General features: G+C 44.2%; 1 long non-coding RNA gene across 3 annotated transcripts in view; it reads right to left on the bottom strand.

The window, feature by feature from the left end:
• Nucleotides 1-27824, bottom strand: part of LOC120373901 — a 108596-nt gene that overhangs the window by 27616 nt on the left and 53156 nt on the right. The window contains exons 2-4 of one of the 3 annotated variants that reach the window (XR_005585794.1): nucleotides 24198-24414; nucleotides 23469-23626; nucleotides 22322-22467 (exon numbers count right to left, since the gene is read on the bottom strand). This is a non-coding gene — a long non-coding RNA (uncharacterized LOC120373901). The remainder of the gene's footprint in view (nucleotides 1-22321; nucleotides 22468-23468; nucleotides 23627-24197; nucleotides 24415-27824) is intronic. The other 2 variants (XR_005585793.1, XR_005585796.1) reach the window with 2 other exon arrangements.

Raw genomic sequence — 27824 nt, 5'->3', positions numbered from 1 at the left:
AGGCAAGGAGATCAGTGCCGATAATGATATATCCTCACACCTAAGATTTCCAATGCCCATTCTTAAGCTTAGCAAACAAAGCAGACAAATACTACGTAACAAATAAGGATTGTGGTGGTGAAAAGAGGCATCCTCTGTAGCATTACTATCCAGGCAGTCTCTAAACTGAATGGAATCTCAAGATGAAAGTCAGCAACGGAACATGTTTAGACAACAAACAAGGGGGATTTCTGATGGGAACTCTCAATTATGAAACAAGTATTCATAACCAAATTCAGCATGTGAAAACCAATTTTTAAATGAATACAAGCAGCTGTGAAAATAGTCTATCAATGGGAATTTAGCCCTATAAGCCATGTGTGGTCAGGGTAGGTGATATAAAATTGTGGAGTATTATCAGAGGCAGTGGTTTCTTTGCCTAGTTCTCCAGAGTTCTGGTTTAAGAACACATTGAGCTGTTTGCTTAATGTTTTGTATCTAAATTGAGCTAGTGCAGTCTGTAGTAGAAGCAGGAAGCTCTATAGGCCAATTTGACTGAAAAGTGCTTCATGATTATGGACACTACAGCCATCCTACACCCCCTAAACCTCACTAGCAACCACAACCAGCCTGTAACCAACCCATGATGATGGAACTGTTTGCAGAATATGCCTTGTTTTGGTCTCCTGCAATAGGAATATACAATAAAGATACTTAGCAAACTTCAACAAATAACGAATACACCCATTAGAGTTGGGCCTGACACAGGACCCCAGATGCGATGGGAACACTTTGGGATGGTTCAAGACCTTGACCTGACTTTTGTGGCCCAGGCACATATAAGTAATGGCACTAATTAGGCAATGAGGCACAGGAAAAAAAAAAGTCTGACTTCATAATAAATGTGGGACTTTATGAATTGACAGTGTTACCATTTGGACTATCAGTGCAGGAGCTATCTTTCAGAGGCTTGTTAACCAGTTGTTACATGGGCTACAGGACTTTGCACATGCATATAGCGATATTACATCACCATTTTTGAAGCACTTGGCAAGACCACAAAAATCATGTGGTTATTGTATTGCAAAAACTCAACGTGAAGGTTTGACTGTTAAGGTGTCAAAATGCAAAATAGGATCAGCTAAAATCCCTTATCTTGGTCACTTGGTGGGGGGCCAAATTCATCCTAATCCCCTAAAGGTGGAATCTATTGTCAAGTGGTCTGTACCCCGAACTTAAAAGCAAATACAGTCCTTCATAGGATTGGCAAATTATCACAGGTTTGTAGAGGGGTTTAATGATAATTGTATCAGTGAGCACAGATGTTTGCAAGACAAATAAACCAGAAAAAGTCATTTGGTCTGAAACCTGTCAAAAGGAGTTTTGATAAAGTAAAAAAGATCCTGTCAGAAAAGCCAGTTCTGCAAGTCCTGATTTTAATAACGTGTTTGAGCTGTGCAGAGATGCAGCCAAATATTGGATGGGGCGGGGTGGGGACGAGGGTGGGATGGGTGGGCAAGGGGCGGTTGTAATGCAAACAAGGGAAAGCAACAAGAAACACCCTATTGCATTCTAAGTGAAAAACTAACCTCCAGTGAACAAAACTACTCTGGCAGAGTGAGAGTGCTATGCAATTGTGTGGGCAAACAGTTAAAACATAGACTCATAGACTAGACTAGAAGAGACATTCAGTATGATCAATCTGTCATTCAGACCTGGCGCTCCACACACAGGCCACCACTGCCACCCACCCACACCCAACCCAAACCTACCTATGTCCCAGTTGTGAACAGTCCTGCATTGTGATCTGCATGCCCCCCGCTGGGGTGGGGCTGGGGCAGAAGGTGGGGGGGGGGGGGGGCCCACCTGCCCTACTCCACCCCCCACTGGCCCAGCCCCCGGTGTGGTGTGTCCCCCACCACTGGGCTGGCAACAGGCTTCCCTGCCAACCCTATATTCAGCAAACAACACAACCACAACAGATCATGCATCCTATCATCTGCCCTGTATCCCCCCCTATCCCCCTGCTGCTCCCCTCAGCCCTGTCTCTCCTCTGTCTCCATCCTCCCCTCAGCCCAGCCAGCCAGCCAGGCCAGCAGCAGTGGCAGGGCAGGCAGGCAGTCACAGGCACAGCAGTCCTCAGCACCGCAGGCCACGCTCTCCCGGCAATGGTGGAATGGTGGGCGGGGCAGGTTACCAGCCTGCTCAGCCTGGGCCTCTGCTGGATACTTACTTTCCCACTTCCTGTCCCCTGTCCTTCCTTCGTGGGGGTGTCCTGGCTCTGCCCCTCCTCCTCCAAGTCTCAGAGGAGGGGATGGAGGCCCCTCACTACACAGTATGAGGACTCTGAGGGCAGTTTTTTTTCACAATGAATTCCCTGCACTTTTTTTCCTTCTGTGTGCAAAACAATGTGGATTATACCCTTGGTCTGATCAGTGCTTGGGAAATGGACTTCTCTGTGTAGTCAGCAGGTGTGCTTTCTGCAGGAGGATTAGCAGCACTGTGGACATGACACACACAAACGGGTGGGCAACCCCCCAGCTCAGCTGGTTACTGTGAGGTCATTATCCCACCCCTGCTGCCTGTCCAAACAACAGGCCTGGCCTTCCCCATACCTGCCTGTGTCAGCAAATAAAAAAAAAGGGAGGGGGGGAGGGGAAGTGATAATCAGGTTTGATGTTTTTAATGTAAAAAACTAGGGAAAAAATCCCACCTGCCTTTGTTTTTAAAGGGAAAACAAACATTATGTGGTCAACAGAAAATGTAGGGTGTTGAAAGATCACTCTCCATTGATGTGGTTACACAGAACCAACGGTACCAGTTATAGGCTGTTGCAGTGGTACACAGTGCTGCTGGAATACGAGATAAAGATTGTGCTTATCAAAGGGAGAGAAAACATGGTAGCAAAAGCCCTGTCCAGAAAAAAGTCCAGAACTGATCCCTATGTCTACATACTGCGGCTACACACACTAGGGGTATGTGATTTCTAAAGCACGCTAACATGCTGCTCATTCATTTGTCCGTGTAGACCCTGCTAGTGTGCACTCTAGTGAGCTTTAATATTGTGCTTTACTATGCTAAAATGCACTGGGGAACCTTTAGTGCACACCAGCAGGGGCTACACTGACCATTTAATCCAAAACACGTTAATCTGCTTTAGAAATGACACCCCAGACTGTGCATTACCCCACCATGTAGACAAGCCTTTAGAAAGCACATGAGAGAGTTACAGATCTATGCAAAATAAATTTGTGAATGCAACCCTGCCCTCCCCCGGGGCCTCAGAAATCCTTTTTGCTTTCACTTCTCCAGCTATGTTTTCTGTTGCTCCCCAGGGACTAGCTTCCTTGCTTAGAGCACTTGTCACTCTTAAAAGCAGGGTCTTGCACTGTTTTCTGTTTCTCTTCTTCTGCTGGGGGTTTTCCATGCTCCAATCCCCCTCTGGGAGTGCTGAGCTAATAGTTGTTAAACATCAGTGATTCTGCTAGTTGCAATCCCATTGTTCTATCAGGGTAGAGGTATTCCCCTTGGATGGCCCTGTCATCCCTTTGCAGACATACCTCCTCACTGAGCCAGGTGCTGGCCAACAAGTGGTGATCGAATTCATGACTGGCCCCAATCAGAAATGCTATTCATGAAGCACAAAGGAATTAATAAATTAACAGATATTCCCCCAGGGGTCATGCTTACCTTTCATCTAAGGCTTTCTAAGCACTTCACAAATATCTAGTACAACTCAACATCAGAATGAGCGAGGGCAGTGCAGATTTTTTTTTTTTATTAAAGGAATTTGTAAACTGAATCCATAGCAAAGCTGGAAACAGGCACCGGTGCTGATCTCTAACCTCTAGGTGACACTGCCTTTCGATGGGTCAGTTTTCTCCCTTTTCCCTACTATATATTGGGAAAGCAGAGATTAATTTCAGTGAATTTAAAATAAAGTGAAGTCAGTTTTGCCTCAGTACATTCAGCTAGCATATTCATAAAGATGTGGGGCTTACCACCTTCACGAATCCACCTAGAATTGTAACACTTGCACAAGTTTTCACTAGCAGGGTCACTCAAGTCCTCAGCAATGTAGGATTTAAGTTGTGCCTGATTTTGACAAATACACTAATGTTAAGTACATTATAATCTAAGCACTGTCCCACAGCCAACTATTTTTACAACCCATTCCTTTAACTTTAAATTGGGTAACAGAATCTGTCAGTGCCATGTGTACTGATTCAACTGTATGAGAATTGTTACTCTTGACTGCAATACAGTGCATCTGATCTCATTTAAAGCCACACAAACCAGAATGGGCTCATTGGTTGGCAGTCTTAGCAAACAGGCATGGAATCTGAACTAAATTTCTTCCCTTCCAATGTGTTTTTCAGGTCAAGAGTATAACACATTGGTGGGACAGCAAGGGGAAGGCTGCATTTAATGGGATATTCTTCTGTTCTGAACCCACAGCTACAGGAGAGGTTGACTTTATATCATTGCTTCCTGCTGTATAGCACTGATGTGCGCTATTACCAGGGCTGGCTCCAGGCACCAGTGCAGCAAGCAGGTGCCTGGGGCGGCCAATGAAGAGAGGCGGCAAGTTCGGCTCTTCAGCAGAGGGAAGGACCCATTGCTGAATTGCCGCCGAAGGATGAAGCGGCGCAGTGGAGCTGCTGCCAATTGCGATCGTGGCTTTTTTTTTTTCCCCCGCTGCTTGGGGCGGCAAAAACCCTGGAGCCGGCCCTGGCTATTACATTGAAAATATGTTGGCCCACCAGTAACATGGTGCCAACACACTCACTGTATGAATGATAACAAGGCTCAAAATATAGCCAAGAGTTTTAGAAAATATATATCCTCCTGCTTCAGACCATAAACCAACCTGTAACTAGTGGGCATTGGGAAGAAACCCACCCTCTGGTGAGGTTATTTGCCAGCTGGCTACTCTGTAGGTTTCCTTGCATGTTCCTCTGAAGTACTTTGTCAGCATGAGGGACTAGATACAGACTAGATGAACTACTTGTCTGATCCAGAATGGCAATTCCTATGATCTGAGCTAGCATAACAGTCAAGTCCTCCCATGCTAGGTAGGGTGAGATTTAATAGTGCCTGAATTCATTCTCTGGAACAATGGCTGCTGACTTTGTGCATATTTTACCTTTCACTGATAATAAAGATGCACTTAGGTGAGTTATCAACTTGTGTGGGAAGTTGATTAGATACTTTGGTCCCTTACCAGTGTCTGGGAAGGTAAATGGCTAGCAAAGAAGGCTGAAAGATCAATGATAAAAACAGAAGGAATCTGATAAAGGGACTGGTTTTTTTTTCAACTGGCAAATGCTGCATCCTAAACCTTTGCTATAAGAGGGAAACTCATTCCTTAAATAAAAAGGAATTGTAACACTTGCTGGATGCTGTGAGAGTAATTTACATGCCAAAAAGTTATTGGGAGGGAATAAAAACTGCTAAGACTGATTTACAAGAAACCTAAAAGCAATGAATTTATTTTTAATAATAAAATGTTGAGGTAGTTGATTGATTTTGTGCTCTGGGACCAGGTGGTCTTACTGGCATCTTTTCAGAACAGCATGCTTCTTGGTATAATGTCGCTCCAGAGATCTTTTTTTTTTTAAACAGAGAGAAGGTGGCTAAGGAGTGGAAAGATCTCCCTTCCCTCCCAACTCTGCCTTAGTGCCTTTAACCCATCTAACTTAGTTTGCAACTCTTACAGATGGTGAGAAACAAGTTATCTGGAATCTGAGTTTATGTAACAGTAAAAGACATCCCATTCTCAAAAGCTATGTAGCACTGAGATGGAATTTAAATGAATAACCTGGGACTGCTTTTTAAAAAATCTTAAGTTTAATATTGAAAAAAAACATTTTAATTAAAGTTAACTCAAGAGTCTTGGCATTGATATAAAAAATGTAGGGCTGACATCCCCCTAATGGAGAACATTTGGGTTAGCTGCAGTAACAAGAGTTCTGATATTTAACAGCCTATTTTTATTGCCTAGCAAAAAGCAGTGAAGTCATACACTGCAGATATTACATGTTTATTCCTTTGTTCTTTGCCATGGAATATTTTGGCTGCCATATAACTGCAAAGATCAGTAACTCTGTAAAGGCAAGGGAAATTTTCAGAGTCGATATAAGGGAACAAGAAAGATAACCCTCACGTTCAGTGGTATAATTTTTTCTTCACAATCGAGTCAAGGACAAGGACAGGCCATGAAATGAAAATGAAACAGCAATCCCCTGAAGGCCTGTAACTGTCATAGTGAGAGATTTGGAGGTCTCTCTGTGTTTCGTCTCTTGTCATATTTATCTTCTCTGTTTTTTAAGCTTTATATTAAAACATGGTCATTAGACAAGTTCATGGTTTCATTTTCTCTTGAAATGGTGCCAGGGGTAGAGAGATTAACAGCTTCTCAAGAAACCATTGTAAGTTCTGTCACCATCAATTTATTATCTGTCCCAGAAGAATGAACTGATCATTTAATTGTAATGAACTGGCTAGTGCATTTAACATACCACTAATCTTTGCCAGTGGGAATCAGAGCTGCTCAACTGCATGTCATATACCTTATAATACTAACACCTAAAGGCAAGTCTCCTTTCCTCAGGCATTAGTGGTTTGTACTATTGAAGCAAACAAACAAAGGTCCACGTTCTATCCTGTGAGATATGGCTGCATTTACAGCTGTTCTGTTGACTAATCTATGAAGAGCTACAGACATTTCAGTTTAAGAAGGAGCTATTGAAAGGCTGAGTACCACAACAGGGACTCAGAGTTGTGGAGGGGAGGCGAGGCAAAAAAAGGGTATGTGACAAAGTTCCTCCTCTACCTTGGTGGGTCCTGCGCTTATTGGCAGATTTGCTCACCTCACAGATTTATCCTGTGGGTCAGGAAACAGCCCAGAGACCTTCCCCTCTGGTAGAAACCACAGTCCAGGTCAATTCCTCCTGTGTTTGATCAGGAGTTGGGAGGTTTGTGGGGGAACCCGGGCCCACCCTCTACTCCAGGTTCCAGCCCAGGGCCTTGTGGACTGCAGCTGTCTAGAGTGTCTCCTAGTACAGTTGTATGACAGCTACAACTCCCTGGGCTACTTCCCCATGGCCTCCTCCCAACACCTTCTTTGTCCTCACCACTGGACCTTCCTCCTGATGTCTGATAACGCTTGTACTTCTCAGTCCTCCAGCAGTATGCCTACTCACTCTCAGATTCTTGCATACCTCTTGCTCCCAGCTCCTCACACACACACACTTCCTCTCCCCTGGCTCCCTTTGGCCTGACTAGAGTGAGCCCTTTTATAGCATCAGAGGGGCCTTAATTAGAGTCAGGTGCTTAACAGACTCACTGACTCTTAGAAGGTTAATTGGAGTCAGGTGTTCTCATTAGCTTGGAGCAGCCCCTGCTCTGGTCACTCAGGGAACAGAAAACTGCTTATCCAGTGGACAATATATCTCCCTTCTACTACTCTGCTGTTCTCGTACTCCCCGGCGTGTACTTCAGGAGGTGAAGGCCGCTTTACTGCCCGCTGCTCGGGCCTACCTCAACCGGGTCCTGTGAGAGGGCACGCCCCGCCCACCTTCCACCCCGGGCCCCGTGGACCTTTTTATTGGGCCTCTGCCCCGTGGACCCAATCGGCCCCCTCGCCCTTTGACTGCGAGCCGGCTGCCCGATCTGCAGCCGGTTCTGTTCCAGACCGCGCCAAGGAAACATCTGTACACTCTCGTGCTCCACACTCTTCACTACCTCACCCTCGCGTCCCGCCCCAATACAAAATGGCGGGAACTCCTGCCACCTCTCGAGGGTGAGGAGCCCCGGTGGGCCAGCTTATAGTCTGCCCTGGTCCCGAGGCCCACCGGGGATGTCAGTTGGCGGCTCCTTCATGGGGCCGTGAGCACGGGCGTGTACTTGGTGCGGTTTATCCCTGTCCCCAACACCTGCCCCTTTTGCGGCGTGAAGGAAACCCTGGTGCACATTTATTTGGAGTGCGCCAGGTTGCAGCCCCTGTTCCAGCTCCTCTTGGATCTCTTATTGCGTTTTTGGTTGCACTTTTCCGTTCACCTGTTTATCTATGCACTCCCCATCCGCGGCTCCACAAAGTCGCGGGATCTCCTTGTCAACCTCCTCTTGGCCCTGGCCAAACTAGCCATCTATAAAACCAGGGAGAGGAGGTTGGCCGACGGGATTTCCTGCGACTGTGGGGCCTATTTCCGCTCCTCTGTCCGTTCACGCATCCGGGCAGAGTTCCTCTGGGCGGCGTCCACTGGCTCCCTTGATGCCTTCAGAGAGCAGTGGGCGTTGTCCGGGGTTCTCTGCTCGGTGTCCCCATCAGGTTCCCTTTGTTTAGCCCTATGACCTCACTCCCAATCCTGTTTTTTTCATTTGTTGTCCCACGTAATTAGTTGGTATCACAGACCTGTGGATCCTCCCCTTAGGCTGGTGGGAGGTCCTTTAGCAGTGGGCGGCACTTCCTGGATACCAAATAGGACTACTCTGCTGTTCCCAGCTGGCCTGGGTCTATCACAGGTAATAAAACTCTAAAGAAAAATATAGATAAGCCAAACTGCTATTCTGCTATAAAATTACGGATGTAATTGAAAACATATTAGTAGAAAAACAATAAACCTAAATGTTTATTTCTGGGGCACTCTTTATTAATTTATACCCATATGAACACTTAAAACATGCTTAATCAAAATATAACTAGGCCTGAGAACAAACATTTTCTTTTTTTAAATTACAAATGGCCATTGTGGCCACACATATCAAACAGCTCCTCACTATCCTCCCAGGCACACCCTCTACTGAAATAAAACCCCTGCTAATTAAAAGCCATATTGTCCTATGCCTGAAAGTCAGTACAACTTGGGCTTGGTTAAATAAGGGCAAGCTCCAGAGAGGAGGTCCCTCCAATGAGAATGACAAGCCATCAAGCCCCACAAGTTTCAGTCAAGGGAACAGACAAGAAGAGTATTTCAAGAGTCTGGAATTACCTTAGAAGCAGAGTGATGTGTTATTGTCTTTTCTTAAAGAGAATCCATTGAGATAGTAGGTGGGGAATGAGAATGGTAATTAAATATGGATTCTAACTTTAATTACTGATTCAAATCCAATTCAGGTAAGTGGATACCAGAAATCAACATCTGATTACCTTTAAGATACCACAATTACCCAGAAATTCCCTATGAAATTAGTTGTACATTCTTAGCACACTAGTGCAGTATACAGATCTAAGACACCCTTGTTCACAAAGCCAAAAACGGAATGAGAGATGGATTTGTCTTCTCAGTCCTACAGGCAATCCCCTCCAGGTCACAAGTGAGGAATAACAACAGGGAGAGTGTAAGCCTCAATGTCTTACTGTATGCCTATGGCTATAATAAGGACCTGTGTTTCCAGTGCTATAAATCTGATATCTTTTGCCTCCACTAAATCCTTTAATACAGAAAAATTGTGACATTAGCGTGCAGATATCGAACTCTTTATGGCAATGAGGTCCCAGATAAGGTGACTATCAGTCTTGACTTATTCTCTTTACCTGAAAGAATTAGATTCCCGTTAAGTGCTAACTATAGTAAGCAACCACAACAGATCTGTCCATCTGTCCACCTGCCTCCGAACAGCTTGTTTGGCGTCAATGGTGCTGCAAAGAACAGTATCTCATCTATGTCCATGGCATCATATTTTAGTTGCATATTTCATCATCAATTAGAACATTTTGAACATAATATATATACACAACATAAAAGAACATACACAAGAAACCCACCGATCACCACATTTACTTCCACAGATCCAGTGACCACCCCAGACACATCAGGAAATTGGTTATCCACTGCCAGGCAACCAGATACCACAGAATATGTTTCAAGGAGAAAGTCCAGTGTACACACACCTTAATGCACTGAAAACTGCCTTCAGCAAACAAGGATACTCCATCAGAGAAGTAGATCGCATCATGGAATGCGTCACCAAATACCCTGAGAGAACTGGCTTCAATACAGAAGGAAATCTCCCGCCCCACCAACTGCACGCTCCTAGTTGTCACTTACCACCCCATGCTGGAACCCATACAGGGTATCATGAAACAATTACAAGACATACTTAATGGGGACCACACCCTGAAAGGCGCACAGAGGTGACCGACGTAGTGCAGACGATGTACGACGCAAAGTGGAGATGGGCGGGTCATGTAGTCCGCAGGCAAGACAATAGATGGATAACCCGCATCAGTGACTGGATCCCCAGAGACCACAAGCAACCACTGGGCAGACCGAAAATGTGCTAGGCTGATCTCATGACAAAACATTTTGGCCAGAAATGGAAAGATTCAGCATCTGCACTTTAAAGCATCCTTTTCCTTACAATTCATAGAACTCTTTGTTTTGAATGTGTCAGCCTCTCTCATTGAAATATAAATAAATCTTTGTATCAGAATTTAAATATCAATCAGTGGATTAATCATAGTCTCTGCCAACAAAATCATAGTCTCGCAACAAAACAGAATGGTGTGGTGTTGACTTGTGTCCATGGAGGGACGGATGAGGACAAGACAGACAGAGGTGACATCCTGAAAGAAGTATTTCCAAAACCGCCTCTTCTGGCCTTCAAACACCTCCCCCCCCACACACACACCTTATCATCAGAAACAAGCTCGACACAGACCAGGACACATCAACTCAAAATGGCACCAGACTGCCAAGACAACAGATGCAAAACCTGTAGAGATGTCTTATTCAACACCCCCAACACTCCTTTCAAGACCCAGGGGTCCTACTCCTGCACATGCCCATCACAACATTTGGCGAACTTCATCCAGTGCATCAAATGCCTCAAGAACAACTATGTGGGTGAAATCAGACAGACAATCTCTACATTCTCAACAAACTCACACAGCAAAATGATAAAAGACAAAAACACCTTATCACCCATGGGTGACACTTTTCACAAGACAATCACTCTATATCCAAGCCTAACAGCCCTTGTCCTCAAAGAAAAACTGCACAACACCTTCAAAAGGCAAGCTTCGGAACTTAAATTCATAACTCCGTATCATGGGGGTGCTCCACTCACGGCTAGGATGGCACCTCCTCCTGGTCACTCTGAGGAATAGCTCACCAGGTCAATGCCCCTTCCCACAGTTGCACTGTGTCTATCTGTCTCTCTGTCTGAAATCAAGACACAAGAAGTAATTCTTCCATTCTACTCAGCACTGATAAGTCCTCAACTGGAGTTCTGTGCTAGTTCTGGGCCCTACATTTTCAGGAACATGACTTAAGAGGAAAGTTTGAAAAAAGCGCGCGGCGGGGGATAGGAGGTTGTTTAGTCTGAAGAAGAGAAGATTGAGGATCATAACAGTCCTCGAGTGCATAAGAGGTTGCTATAAAGATGAGGGGGATAAATTGTTCTCCTTAATTACAGAGGACAGAACAAGAAATATTGGGTTTAAATTGTAGCAAGGGAGATTTAGGAAGTTTTTCTTAATATCTAATCTAAATACTTAGGCACTGGAACAAATTACCTAGGGAGGAATCTCCATCATCAGAGGTTTTTAAGAACAGGTTAGACAAACACCTGTCAGGGATGGTCTAGATAATACTTAGTCCTGCCTCCACTCCTCCATTTCTATGATTCTATCACAGACCAGAAAGAGCACCTATTCGCAAACCTTCTGTGTTGGAGGAAACTGACTTTACAGAACTCACAACTTGGTAAGCAAGGACAGAACTTTGTGGTTGTAACTTTTGCATTTCCATCATTCAAGACAATGGTTAAGAATAGAGCTGGCTGGGAAATGGAATTTCCTTCCCACTAAAAATTTTGTCCTGATTAAGGATGAGAGGACAAACACTCAACATTTTTCATGGGCAGCCAGGGCAGGCTGACAGGAAACCAGGCAGGAAGGCTGATTGGCCAGCCCGGCCTTCTCAGTTTCCACTGAAAATTTTGATGGAATCAAAATGTTGCTGCAGAACGTTTTGATGGAAAATGCCGAGTCGATTGTAAACAAGAAAATCTGTTTAACTGGAAAATTTCCCACCAGTTCCAGTTAAGAAACTTGTGATGGTTTTTCCTGCACACACATGAAGTAGAAGGGTTAATATGATGTGAAACTGAGAGGCTGGACCTCGAGACCACGACAAAGAACCCTGAGACACAACACTAGCAGGGGCTACCTAACAGATGCGGCAAAGGAAAATTGTCTTTCACTATCTTATTAGTATTCTTTCAGCACGTCAAAGTAATGGATAAAGTACTAAGTATTCAGTGCAATTCATTGCCACCGGATGTAATTAAAGCCAAAGGTGTAGCATTAACATATTGCAGTATATTCTTGTTATCCGTATAAATGTCCAATCTGTTTTCAAATCTTGCTAACAGATTTTGGAAGAGATTAAACCTCATGCTTCAGTGCTTAAACCAGCCTTTATTAGAGATTAGAAGGAGACAATGTGATTATCTCACATTAGCAAGATTTCTTGCCCTTTCCTCTGAAACATCTATTGCTGGCCATTGTCAGAGAGGATACTGGATACTGTAACCATGACCCGCTGTGTACACAGACCACAGGAAATCTAACAGGCTGCAGCCTCATGGCTCCTGATTGCCACCCTACCATGTACAAACCCAAGGGGCATTCCAGGAAATGTCCAGGCAATGGTGTGGATCTTCTGTAGCTGCCATGACCATTCCTGCTCTTGAACTCCTGGCTTTGACCTTGGCTTGATTTGGACCTTGCCCACTCACCCAGACCCTGAAACCTGACTGGGGGAGCATCGTCCACCATAGGAGTTTAAAAATCGTCCACAACAGAGGGCTTTTTATAACGGTTGTATATCGTTTAAATCTAATTAGCAATAGCGTCATAATCGATATAACATATCGTAATAGCACCACTCGGCACTCATGACCGTGGCCTCACATCCGCGCACTGACCGTGCACCACGGCCCGCCTGGACAGCATGCTCAACTGCGGGGCCACTTCAGGGCGCGCACAGGAAAAGGCGCCACAGGTTGATGACATTCATCTGCCAGGGTGACCTCTTCCTTCATATCCTGACACGATCACAGCTCATCAGCACGCACATCACAATATGCCAGCTGAGACAGCTGAAAGAGCCTGACAGTTGAGAATGGAAGCATGGAGGGACTAAGAGATAATGGATCTGATCGGATCTGGGAGCAGATATGGGGGAGAAAAATGAAGGAAACAAAGAGAAGAAAAAAGAAAAGAAAAAAAATGCTAAAGAAGAAAAAAGAAAAGGCCACAGCAGGGCAGAAGGGCAGTGCAGAGTGAAAGAAAAGGCAGGAAGAACAAAAAAACAGAAGAAGAAAAGAAAAGTGCAAAAAGAACTCAAGAAGGTCCGATGGAAAAGGAAAGCCCGCTATGATGAGCTGCATGAATTTTAGGGGCTGCGCTGACAAGTACCCCACCCCCTGAGATGAATTGATGAGGATGGGGATGGAATCTCTGAGGGAGGAGAGAGAGGAGAACGAATGCAGAGAAGAAGAGGAAGAAGAAGAGGAAGACAGAGAGCACACAGAGCCCAGCCCTGCCCCCGCCCAGCAGCAGTCCAGATCACCCTAGCGGAAGGAGCCCTGCTGTGAGCCCCTCAAGAGCACAAGCAACTATTCCAGAGAATGGAAGGGAGGCAAGAGTGTTTTTTTGCCAAGGAGCAAAGTTTTGTTTTTTTGCCCAGATTTTTTGGGATTTTTTCAGAGGAAGTTTAGTAACATGATAAAGGATTAGTTTATTGAGAGGAAGGAGATGAGACAGGGATTGAGGACAAAGGAGTAAGGGAAGAAGGTAGACCAGAGAAGTAGGCTGTTGCAGAAGGTTTGCAGAAGCCTAGTCACTTTAGCATCCACCAATGTAGGCATGGCCACCATGGTACATGGTACACCATGCCATGCATCCAGTGCCAGTATCAGGTCCAGCGACTGGTGGCATAGCAGCGTAGCAAGCATTTATCTGTTTCTGTTAGCATTCAATCAGTTATAGCATGCTAATACATCCTCAAAAATTAAAGTGCAAAAGCATTTGGGAAGTTAAGGGATTTTCTGGTAAAAAACTGCAGCAGCAAAGCAGGTTAAGCTTTTTTCTGGCAGGGTGGAGGGGAGGAGCTTGAAATGCCGATGGGACTTTTCTGAATGGGGACCAGGTTGGATGATCTCCCAAAGCGAGGGGAAGGTTTGGGAGCTGGGGAGGGGAAAGGGGGGTGGGGGGGGGTGGCGGTTATTAGCCAGGAGGGATGCGTGCACTGAGACTAGCTGTGGGAGACTGTGGACATAGCTGGCTTACTGATGCGACCTGTGTCTGAGATCTGCTGAGACCTGGATCTGAAGCCTGTGTCTTTAAGATGAAAAAGATGAAAATGTAACAAATATAAATAAGATGATGTGTGAAATAAAATTTCACTGTGTATGTAAGGTGTGATGTTTCTGTAAAATGTATCTCAATAATCATGTAAATCCATCATTCCTCATGCAATTTTTCAATCCCTCCTCCTCTCCAATCCAAGCTAGCACAGATAAGAGGGAAAAGAAAAGAAAAGATAGATGAGATGTTAGAATGGATGAGAGAGATGATGTTCTCGGATAATGAAAGAGCAATGAAAGGAATCATCTGAAAGAGTGGGGAGGATGTGGAGGTGGGAAAGAGGAGGACAGAGAGGAGGGAGAGGAGGGACGAGAGGACAGGGGAGACAGGGAGGACAGGGAGAGAGGAGACCAGGCGGCGGCAGAAGACCGCAGGAAAATCAGGTGTGGCGGTGGGAAGAAGCGGGGGCGGGATGCAATGCTGCTTCTGCTGCGTGATCAAACTCACGCAGGCATGCATCAGGCACGGCAGCAGGCTGCAGCAGCCACTGCAGCCCCCACACCACCCTCCCCCCCCACCCTGTTCCCCTCCCTCTCATTCCTCCTCCTCACCCGCGTGGGCTGCAAGGCACCCCCCCACACCCCCCCACCCCAACCCCCCCCCACCAGAAGGCCAGAAGGATTTTTTTTTTTTCTGAATTTCCTTCTCCTCCTTCTTCCCTCTCCCAGCACACTCCCTTTCCCCTCTTACTAATGAAAAAAAAAAATAAAGAAAAACTTAAATGAGAGTTTTTTTATTTATTAGTGACTTTATTAAGTAAAGTAAGGGGGAGGGAAAGGGGACAGGTAAGGGGTCAATCACAGGGGTCAACAAACACAACATCAACAACAGCAGTCACACTACTGTACCTGGCGTGCTCTGCTTTCAAAGCTGCTTGCTTGCGCTTGTCTGCCTGCTCTTCTTCTTCCTGGTCTCTCTTCTGGCCTGGTGTGCATCCAGGTGCCCCAGTGCAGCGCCCCAGCCCCCCCCCCCAGTCTCCCACCCTTACTCTCACAGAGATTAGCAGCAAACAGGCAAGCAGCAATAACATTTTGATTTGGGTTGGCTTGAGTCTTGAGAGTTGTGAGCGCCAGCAGTTTTAACGCCCAGTATGCATATTCCACCACCATTCTGCACTTGCTCAGCCTGTCACTTGCTCAGCCTGTAATTGAACAGATCCTGCTGTCTGGCTGCCTGTGCCATGGCCATATGGCATCATGAGCCATGGCAGGATGGGGGTAGGCTGGGTCCCGACAGGCACATCATCCATTTCAACTCTTATTTCTGGGTCTTCTTTGCTGCAGCCGCTTAAACAAGTCTGAAACACAGAGTAGTTCTGACAACCCCCCCCCGCCATCCCCCTCCCTGGCCATCCTGTTTGTTTGTTGTTTGATCCACCAGTGCACCAGCACACTTGTGCTTGCATGCTTATTAAAACTTTACGGTGCCCTGGTGCTGTGGGTGCGGTGGTGATATGGTGGATAGATAGGTTGGGGTTCCATCCCCCCCCCCCACAAGGAATCCCATTGCAGCAGCATCAACTCATCGCTCTCCACCTTCACAGTTCACGAGTAGCAACCGTGATGCTTAGTGAGTGATTGCTTCACAGCAGCCCATCACAGCAGCCCCCCCATTTTTTCCATTCCAAATTGATTCCGACTGCTGTCTGGCTGCTGCTGTTGCAAGCAGGGCCACGCCCTCGCGCCGCGCTTCTCGGCTTCTCTGCTGCTCATCTCTTGTATGGGGGGTGGGCAGGCAAGGGCAGGCAAGCACAAAGCAAAGTTTCATGAAAGTGTGCCCTTTCGCGATGTTGAGCCAGTGCCGCACACCCACCACAACACACCACACCCACCAGTCAGCAGTGCTTGTTTGGCCCCAAGCTTGTTGTTCAAAAAATGAATCTGCCCCCACCATATCAGGATCTCCAAAGCGCCAGGGCCGCGGTTTGAGAATAATTTTGTCATAATCTTGTGTCCACGCCCTCATCACTGTCATCTCCGCCGCCTCGCCGTCCGCCTCTGGGTGGTCCGGTCCTGGCATAGCATATAGAGAGCGCGAGTGTTTAAAACATCCACGGCAGTGCCATGCTGAGAGCAGTATGGGCCATGCTGTGCTGCTGTGCTGCTGCCGCTGCAAACAAAAAAAAAAAAAGCGGTTGGTTGGCTGCTGCTGTCAGAGGAGGGGAGGAGGAGGCTGGACCAGACCACCCCACAAAATGATTTTTGCCCATCAGGCACTGGATCTCAACCCGGAAATGCCAACCCCAAGGGCGGCGGGGGAACTATGGGATAGGGACGGATAGCTAGGCAGCTACACCACAGCACGCTCCAACAGAAATCCTAGCCTCGGACCATGGGCGCACACCCACCGAATGTGTGTGTTGTGTGGCGTGGCACACTTTTTTTTTATAAAATCTGTTTTACAAAACCGGTTTATGCAAATTCGGAATAGTCCCGTAGTGTAGACGTACCCTGGGACTCTAATCCTTGGTATCGACCCTGGCTTAGAACTTGACTGCAAACTCCTCTGCTATTCTCAGCCTCAGGATTCACCCTGCTCTCGCCCTTGGTCCCGAATGCTCTTGTCAAGATCCTGACACAAGACTTCTGAAGCCGATTAGGTACTTCCCAAACAGCAGCTGAGCTGAGTCTCTGGGACCCTTACAGCAGCCAGTGCTGCTTTCTAGGCTGCCAAGCCAGGACCTGACCATCTTGCTGGCTGAGGTAAGTGACAGCTTTGTCTGCCTCGCTGCATGGGGACCTTTCCTCTCCTCTCCTGCTTCTGTCAAAACAGAGCTGGGGAAACATGAGACTAGAGTGTGTTGGAGGCAGACAAAGAACGGAGCAACCCCCTCATGACGTGGCTGGATGAGGGGATGCTGCAGGCGGTAAGCTTCCTGTTCTGTACAAGTGCCCTTGACAGAATCTTAAGATACAGGCTGAGAGAGAGTGTGGAAGCAGAACCTGAAATACCCCTGAGAGGAAATGCTCTTGTTTAGAAATCCCACCATTCAGCACATTCACCAGCACAATTGATTTTTAAATTACTACACATTAGTAAAATTCACTGATTAACTGGACACAAATATGCACAATTCTAGTTCTCTCAATTTCTGGAAATAGGAGGTCAGGAGCGTTGTGTTATTTTCTTGGGGGAAGCAGAAAAAAGCTCTGGCAAACAGTGAAGAGGGGAGCAGCTTTGCTACAAGTTGTGACTGACAGGTCTGACTTTCTGACCAGCTTCCAGTACCAACAGAGAGGAGGGACAAACCATGGCTGGATTTCAAAACACTCCAAAAATAGGTGAAACTGAGATTTCCTGAAATAGCTTGGAACCCAGGGAGGGAGGGAGGCAACATGACCACCATCAGAGGTTGATTAAAATATTTTTAAGTCTTCTTTATTTGCTGAGTAAGCTTCTGTGCCTAAGCCCTCGCCTGAAAACTAGGTTTTTTCCCTGCTGCAGTTTCATTAGCAGCAGCTGAGTACAAATCTTAAAATAGCAACACACGCATGTTACATATTATAATACAAACTGAATTTTAACCTTAGACTGTTCCTGGTTTTATTGCACAACTTTCCTGTTTCATCATACATGCCACTGACATCAACATGTCTTTGTACTTGGTGGAAAAAAATAGCCTGAGCTGGCTACATTATCTACAACCAAAAGTATGTACTATATTATCTACAACTAAAGCAGCACCATGATCATTCAACAAAAAATTTCTTCTACAGAACAGGAAAAAATTCACAAGGAACAGGGAAAGGCCTTTCATTTCAGTATTCACATAACTACCTATCTATATTAGGTATTTAAAAGCAGAGCTGGAGTTACGAGTTAAAAATCACAAATCTAGCCATTAAAAAAAAAAGTTCTTGCTTTCCAAAGAAAGTGACTGTTTCCCTATTTCAAACTCTCCTGGCCTCACTTTCTAGAGCTGATGGAAAAAGAGCTTCATATTAGTTAGTCCCTCATATGGACTAAAATCAGAGTATACGATCAGCTAGCTAGCAGTGGCAGGGCCGGCCCACAGCATTTTGGCACCCGAGGTGGGGGAGCTCAAATGATGCCCCCATACCCCCTCGCTTGGGCCAAAACTTTGAAAGGTCTCAATTCTGCCTTCTTCCTGTTCTAATCCTCTCATGGTACTGCTCTGCTACCTACCCCAATAAAGGAGAACTAACAACTTAAAATGCCTTGTTCAAAAATTTTAAGTAACACTTAACTTTCAAACGCCTGAACAGCAAATGTAACTTTTCTTGTCTGCATAGTAAACACTGGCATTTTTATCTGTTTGAATAATCAAAATGGTGCTTTCTGTGCCTTCTTGGTTGCAAAGATTTGAACTGCTTCCTGCTGAAGGTCCACAGTCTGGGCCAACTTATGCTCTATTGAGATGGTTGCAAGGCCGACCAGCTTCTCCTGTGTCATTGTGGAGCGTAGATGTGTTTTTATTAACTTCAGCTTGGAGAAGCTGCGTTCTCCACTGGCAACTGTTACAGGAAGTATTAGAAGTATGCGCAGAGCAACAAAAGCATTTGGAAAGAGGGTGGTCACCTTATTTGTGCACATATATTCCAGAACAGCCTTTGGAGTTGATCCTGCTGAAATGTATCTTGAAAGGGCTTTCAGTTCATCACCTAAATCACTCGCATCAATATCACACGTCATCATGTGTCAACACTATCTCTAGTGCCCTGCATTGCTGGTGTAGGTCTTCTTCAGGGATAGTCAGGAGTTTTGGAATATCATACAACATCCCAAATATACTGCTGTGTTCCTTGAGCTGCATGAAACATTCTTCAACTGACTGTATTGCACAATCTAGCACCTGGTTAAAGAATTCAACATTGAATTGTTGTTTGGGGTTTCTTATGGGATTGTCCTGTGCCTCATAATCAAAATGTCTTTTTCTTTGGTGACTCTTGTATTCTTGAATGGGAGGGAAAATAGCTTCAGTGTGAAGTTCCTCTGCCAACTTCTGTGTACTCTTCAGAATGTTTTGAAATCCCTCATCTGACCGGTAAGACTGTAGGTCTGACTTTGCTTTGTCCAGTTGTTCCATTGCTCCAGATATATCAAGGTCAACACCATGAAGTCTCATCCTCCCTGATTGAGCTAACCTCGTTATCTCTAGCCTGCTTCTTGCTTATTTTATATACATATATACATATACATATACACATATATATATATATATATATATACATATACATACACACACACACACACACACCCCCCCCTGGAAATTTCCACTACATGCATCCGATGAAGTGGGTATTCACCCACAAAAGCTCATGCTCCAATACGTCTGTTAGTCTATAAGGTGCCACAGGACTCTTTGCTGCTTTTACAGATCCAGACTAACACGGCTACCCCTCTGATACTTGACACCATGAAGTCTCTTGCTTGCAACATTTATTTCAAACAATATGTTATGCCACTACACTAAGCCACACAGAAATTTGAAGTTATGTATGTTTCTGGTGATTCCATTTCCCCCGTCACTGTTCTACCACAAACGGTTCCTGTCATACCATTATCCTCCATAATGGCAACCATGGCATCATCTATCTTTCCAATTTGGTGTTTGATAGGCTTTATCGCCTCCAATCGACTTTCCCATCATGTGGCACTCAGTGGTTTCAGAGTCAGAGAGGATGTTCCTAGATGTTGCTTCAAAATTTGCCATCGATGAGTTGATGCAGAGAAAAATACATAGATGCTTTGAATTACATTAAAACATTCAACAGCCTCACTAGAAGCTGATGTTGCATCACTGACCACCACGTTCAGTGAATGAGAACTGCATGTTACAAAAAAAGCTTGAGGGTTTAACTCTCGGATCCGTGTCTGCACTCCTCTGTTCTTTCTTCTCATGTTGGCATCATTATCGTAGCCCTGACCTCTCATGTAGGCTATCACAATTCCCGTATCTTCCAGCTTTTTAAGAAGCACATTTGTCATACCAGCTCCTGTAGTATCATCAATGTCCATAAATTCTAGAAAATGCTCTCTGACAGTCACCACTGCAGGGACATTTTCACTAGGTTCTGTTGTTGTTACAAAACACATCATTAAAGTCATTTGTTCCATATGGCTGATGTCAGGTGTGCAGTCCAGAATAACAGAGTAATATCTTGCTGACTTCAGATCTGTTTGACTTTTGTTGCCAGTAACTGCATGATCTCATTTTGAATTGTTTTTCCAAGGTAGTGGTGTGTGTACATTTCTTGGGTGGTGACTCTTCTTAGATGCTCCTGGAGTACAGCATCAAACTCAGCCATCAGCTCCACAATTTTAAGGAAGTTTCCATTGTTTGGCACATACAGCTGATCTGAAGTGCCATGCAGTGCTAGGTTTTGGGTAGCAAGCATTCTCACCATGGCAATAAGCCTTTTCAGAACATTTTGCCAGTAGAGAGACTCTGATACAACCTTCTCTTGATGCTGATCATCTATGGTGGCCTTTAACCTTGGTTTCATCTCAAGCTCTTTCCACCTATGTAATGCTCTCTGGTGATTTGCTTCCTTCTCATGGCATGCCAGATTTCTAACCAGATTTTTCCAGTCCTTTGTTCCTGTAGAACCCAATGTGGCTGGAACATTAGACTGGAAGAGTTTGCAACAAAAACAGTATGCAGCATTCTGGGTTTTTGAGTACATAAGCCATGGCCTCTCCACTTTGTCACCATTGGGGATTTCACACCAGTAATGTGTTGGATGGAAACTTCTCTTTTCATTATCTTTGGTGAACATGAAGTTTTTCACTTGCTGTGGCCCATGCAATACAAGGAAGTCCCTTAGGCTATTGCTCAAGTGGGCCCACAGTCCTGGATCATCTAGACTTAAGGAACTAATCTCAGCAGCAGCTGTTTCTTGCGCCTCCACCATACTCTTCTCTGATCTACACTTTTCTTCAGGAATGTGCATGGTTACATCCATTTGAGATGGAGATATGGATGCTTCAGTAGCTGCCAGGTCACCTGCACTCTGACTAACTTGAAGATCAGGCATCTCCTCACCACTCACATCCTCACTGGGGCCAGAAGGCTCACCATGAACATTTGTGTCTATGTATCTCAGGAGAGCTCCTTCCTGCTTAGATAGAAAAGCTTCCTTTGCTTTCTTTCTTTTTCTGAATGCTGCCCCAGAGGGGAGTTTTCTTCTTTCACCCATGACTGCTGGTCTCTGCCAGCTATAGTGGCTCTCAACACTCAGTTGAAGGGGACAAATAAGCAGGCTGGTAGCAGGGCCTGATTGAGGGAAGATATCAGCATCTTAAGGGCCTAACTGGCTCCTACTACTTCAGTTGACTGCCTGTTCTCCTCAAGTGGGTTCAGGGAAGCAGCAGGAAACAGGAAGCTCCCTGAGAAGCTGGTGTTAATCAGTCCAGGCTCCTGGGGGTGTTAGAGAATTACATAAGAGGCTTCTCCTCCTCTCTCTCCCTGTAGCTCCTGCTGCTTTCTGTTATTCCCTCTCACCTTTTCTCCTGCCTGCCTGTTATGTCTCTTATGCCCTCCTTCCTCCAGCACAGCACTCCACCATCTCTGTGCATCTATAGCAGAGAGAATACATATGCACCAGCAGCAGACACAATTTTCTACACTCTGGGTCCTAGTGGCACCCACCCCACACACTCTGGCACCTGAGGCAGCTGCTTCAGTTCACCTCCTGGTAAGGCCAGCCCTGAGGCTGCAACCTGGAGACTGGAAAGGAAGTGTAGAGAATACTCAGTAAAAATAGAGAGGCTTGAAGCTATCAGTGTACCAAGAGACAGAGGCACACAGGGTTGCAGCAGAAGGTTGGGGAGAAGCTCAGGGTCTGAAACAGAAGAGTGGGGAATGAGGCATAGGCTCAGGGTCTACATAAGAGAGGCAAAGCGGAGAGCTTGGAGAGAGTTATTGGAGAGGCAGGAGAATGATTTTAATACTATAGATCAGGATAAATTGGGAAATTTAATATCTTGAATTATGGTTACCATCAAAATCCCATCCCTTTGCAGCCATTTCTGCCGACGTGTAGATCCCACTGAAGTCTATAGGGTAGATCCTGCTGCAGGTGTATAACATTCAGGGCAGTCTGAGTGAAATTTGGCTCATGTTATTACCATGTCTTCATGATGAACTGCAAGAATTGCAATGGATGTCAGAGATACTGAACAAACATATATGGATCTTTCCTATCATGTATCCTAGGAAGATACTGAAGTTCCTGTAGTTCAGTCTACAAAAGGAGAAACACACCCCATTTCTCTTGTGGACAGAAATGGAGAGGCATGACCTTGATGAGTAATTGTACAAGGAGAGATTCACTCAAAAGCAGGTTTTGATAAGGCTTTGTATCAAACTTCAGCCTGTATTTATAGAAGTCAGCCTTCCTGTATATGTACAGTATCAAGGCCAGATAGATAATCACAGCTAGTTGACATGACAGAGGTGATCTCTCCCCAATACTGGGAGGATGAGGAAATAATGCTGTGAGAAACCTAGTGTTTAGACTTAATTTTGACTTTAGAAATGAGATATGATACTATCATTCCAGGAAGAATGGCTCTTGTCATATCATATCATTTGTGAAGGTTGCAGAGGCCATTCAGAGGCGTAGCGAGCACCCTCCATATCCTCCGACCAGAGGGGGCCCCGCAAGGAAGGGGGCCCCTAAAAGTGGCAAAAAAAATGTTTCTGCATTGTAAGGGGCCCCGGACATATGTTCGGAGGGGGCCACGTTCTTTGTTGCTACGGCCCTGAGGCCATTCTTGTGAACACTGCTGAATGGAAACAAGTTTACAGACTATGAATGCTATAATGCCCTTCTAGGGGAGTACAGTGTCAGTGAATTGTCTCTCTGATTGCCCTCCTATGCATTGGTCCTCTTTTAATCAGCTTAATGCTTATGATTTATGTGACATCATGATTCACTATTAGTACTGATACAATTGTTTGTCCAGCACATAAAAAAGAAACTCCTTAATGATATTTGTGACCTGGGAAAAACAGATCTGGGATTTATTTGTTCCTGGTAGAGAGGTTTAAAATGTCTAACTCTTGGAGAATTCCTAATTGTTCCAAATGATTTATGTGAACTATATAATTACCAAAGCAAAGCAGGGTCATACTCAAACTTACCTGGGTTATTTCTTGCCAAGTAGCAGAATATTGTCTATTCCACAAGTGGGCTGCATTTTTCGCTTGTTTATAAATGTCAGGGTGTAAACAGAAAACAAAGTAGTAGCTTGTTCCCCTCTCAATTTCCAGAGTTCACTGAACAAGGAGCCTTTTACAAACTGGACATGGAAAAAAAAAAAGACACAAATCAAGTAATTAAAATGCCGATTTTACTATTTTCAGATCTCTCACATACAGAACATTCTTTAATGTTCGCAAAGCAAACACCCATCTATTTAAAAAAAATCCATCTGAGGTTTTGAACAAGCCTTAAGGAGTTTCTGGCTTTCCTATGCTTAACTGCCTTGTGTTTCAATACAATACCACCAAAATTAAATTTTACTTCACTTGTAAAGTCAAGTCTACTCATTGCATAATTTATATTTACCTCTTACTTGCCAAGTTTTTTTTTTCTATTCCTAAAAATAAAAACTTGTTTTGAAAGAAATATGAAAAAATTAAAGGGATTGTGCTGAGCCAAAGGCTCTGGTTTCTCTACCCTCACTGTACCATCTGGAAAGCATCTGGCAGGCACATCTATTGATAATTTAAAAAAGCTTTTTATCTACCCTTGTGACTTAAGAAAAATATTTAGCATGTACGAGCCCATAAAATTCATATTCATTATCGTTGGTTTCTAAAAACAACAACAACAACAACAACAAAACCCTCCCCAAACAACCCTTATACCTTGTCTGGAGAAAAGGACACGGCTGGTAATGTTGAAGTTTATGCTCTGTGGGGTGAGGGGTGGGAGAAAGGAGATTTACTCTGTCCTGCATTTGCACACTTTGCAGGTTTTTGATCTGATATGACCAGGTCTATTGCAAATGTGGCTGGATCCAAGAGCGAAGCTGGGCTTTATGCTGTGTCTAGTGAAGATCCTTTTGTAACTATGGTACAGTCACTGAAAAATGATATATGGAAAAAGTTTCAGATTGTGACTGTTGTTTAAACAAAAGTTGTCAGGCAGACCCGGGTTACACAAATATTGTAGCTCTGCAGATTTGTGGACTGCTTACTCTAACACCAATCAGACAGTTCCCCATGCAAGTCCTCTCCACTGTAGTTTTCCTTCGTTCTCTTCCTGAACTACCAGAAGCTGAGGCAAGTTCAGTAAGAGGTATATACTAATTTTTAATTTGTCCACAGTCTCCCGGAAACAGGACAAACAATATCTGAATTTCTCAAGTAAAAGAACATGCAGAGAAAACTAACAGTTCCCTTCCTCCCCAAACCAACCCACATTTTCTAGCCTCATTCATAAGTCTAGCATGCTTCACAAATCAACCTAAAAAGAAACAGATTCATCTCTCTTTCTCCACGAGGATCACCTTTAATTTCTAATTCAGTTTAACTAGTTCAGTGCTCAGTTGTGATATTTCCTATGACCAAAAATAACTAAGAAGCTAGAAATTAACATTTGTAAAATTGTTTGAGTTTCTTGGATGAAAGGAGCTACAGAAAGACAAAGACTTACTATTATCCCAAACCATGTAGTACTATTTTTAGAGGTAGCTGTTCTGTATGTCTTCTTCAGAACACAGAATTTCTGTTAGGACCCACCACCCTGCCCAAGATTCTTAGCTAGCGCTTGCTTGTCCCCTTCTCCTGCCATAATTCATTAGCAGTTTACATTGTTAGAAAAACTCTTTATATTGTAGTAGCATCTCGGAGTCTCAGTCATGGACCCAGGGCCTCATTCTGCCACTGTACAAACACATAAGACAGTTCCTGTCCCATAGAGCTTACAACCTAAGATGGGTTTTCTCTTGTTGCTGCCAATGAGAGAATAGCCCAAGCTGTAAAGTTCAGATCTGGATCCAAAACCTACCCAACGTTTGGACTGCTAAAATCAGAAGTTTAAGTTTGGGCCCATCCCTGCAGACAACAGATCACAGATACAGTTAATATCACAAAGGAAATTTCATTCAACTTCATGAATTTTGAGCATATGACAACTCCAAGTCTGGATACTTGTAACTTTCATACATGTTTCGGCCAATGTAGCCTAAGGATACTTAATTAAATATTGCTATCAATAATATAACATTTCCCCCATCCTCTAGAACTCAATCTTAGTAATAAATCCAGGACACACGGTTTTCTCCTGACATAATCTTGAGAATAGTTGGGTGAGCTTGTGTCCTTCCCCTCTTTCCCTCTCAATTTACCAAATTACTGTAAAATATATTTAAAGTAGGAGTAAGTCTCAAACCAAGAGTTTTGTCGACCTTCCAACTTTCCTGATCAGGTTACAATTCAAGATTAGCAACAACAAAGCTGCAGATCTGGACAGTCTCAAAGATGAACCTGTAGCTGAATACAGATATTGTAGCTCATGTCCTGGTTAACGAAGAATAATCTGAGTATAGGCAGCCAGAAAGAGCCCTGGCGGCGGCCTCCAAAGAAATAGCAGGACTTTAACGTCATGAGTCTGACGAGCCTGGCAGCTCTCCCTCTGCCACTGGAAGAACAACAAAGTACAAATTTCTCTCCCTGAAATTTAAAGCTCACTCAAGACAGACTGACAAGGAGAAAATTATGAGCTGTGTTGTCTCATGTGTATTTGTGTTGACTTCAAGATTAGATTACAAAAATAATCCCCCCAAAACCTCAGTACTAATTGAACAGCAAGGTTATTCGAGAGAAGATTAAATTGGAAAGAAATGAAAATATTTACAATGCTTCAAGCTTGCCCATTTTTAAACCTCCAAGATGTTGCTCCACTAGGAAAAGGATGTAAAGCAATTTTCTAATATCCTAGTTTCAGCAGTATTTCTCTATGTATGCTACGTACAAGATATCTGAATATGGGCATTTTGTACAAATTTCCCATTAACACAAGTTAAACATTGCAGGTAAAATAACTATAATTTACTTGGAAACTTGAAATTAAATAGGATATGAGCACCTAACGCCTTTAGGCTCTTTTGAGAACCCCTGTCATTGTAAAAGTGATTGTGCTACCCTGGCTGAAGTGCTTAATTACCACTCTGTGCATAACAAAACACCCACTCAAATTTAGTTCTCTGAATATTTGGCTTCAGAGATCGGCGTAGATCTGCTTTGTTGCAAGGACAATGTCATTACCCCAAATGACATTTCCTATATAATACAACCATAGTAAATCTTCCCCCTCCTCCTCCTCCTTCACCCCAGATGTGTAGGATCTGTGTGCAAGTTACCAAAACAGATTGACTTGGAAAATTGGTTCTGCTTTAAATGAAAGCAAATAATTGAAATATTTTTTGGCAGATAACTCATCTTGAGAGTTAGTTTCAATGCATTATAGAAGTTAAGACAGTGTTGCGAGTGAGTCAGACATTGAGGAAAGGTTTTTGGAATGTTTTCTTGGCTATCTTATGATCCATAACTGGCACACAAAAATCAGCCAGTATTACTTGCAGGTGGCTGTACGTGTTTCATAGGTGAAACTTGAGGGCCCCTGCTCTGTCTATGCACTCATGCATGTCCCCTGAGAACCTTCTGTACAGCTCAGCCAGTATATAGCCTGCATGGTATTCAGCACCAAAAGAAAAGGAGTGCCATGTAAGGAAAAAGCATTAAGAACTCTCCCAACTGGTGAGCAGCTTAAGTATAGGAACTGCAAAGTTCCCAATAAAGATACTCTCTGCTGGGATGCAAAAGAAAATCTTGCCCAGATTTTTACTTTTGACCCATAAAAAGTACATTTTGCTTTGTAAAGTTCCAGCCTGGTTCCACTGAAGTTAATGTGAGATTTATGAGTTACTTAAAGCAGAACTGAGCCCCACAGCAGTTTGTGGGAGCTGTCCATTAATGATACTACACGGGGTTTGGCAGTTCTGACTATCCTGCCACATGCTCTTGCCAACAGAAATTCCATTTTAGCCATTTAATCTCTCTCCTTATACATGACTATCATGTATTTTTTAAAAAATATTTTAATAGCAGCTTACACCAACTTTTCACCTTGCCTCGCCTCCTCATCTTTATTTTTTCCTAGAGGTAGCTTTTATTGAAGATTGACCTGGTTTGCTTTTCTATCCTCACAAATAATTCATTATCATGCACCGAATTTTTAAATTGGTTGACACAGATTAAGAAGATTATAGGGAAGGGAATACACCTGGTGCACAGAATGTGTTTACCATTAAACGCAAAGGTGTAACCAATTTGTAAAAGATTCTTTTCACCCCCATCTTTTTATTCCTTCTGTCTTTTTGTGTCTGATTATTAATACCAACTTCTAAAGGGACTTGAAATGGGCAACAGCCATGTTACTATATTACATCCAGAAGCGTGTGATCAACCCTTTGTTCAATTAACTTAACC

The sequence above is a fragment of the Mauremys reevesii genome, linkage group 10, assembly GCF_016161935.1.
Source record: "Mauremys reevesii isolate NIE-2019 linkage group 10, ASM1616193v1, whole genome shotgun sequence".
NCBI lineage: Eukaryota > Metazoa > Chordata > Testudines > Geoemydidae > Mauremys > Mauremys reevesii.
Note: the sequence above shows the minus strand (reverse complement) of the source record. Positions and strands in the feature narration are given on the sequence as shown.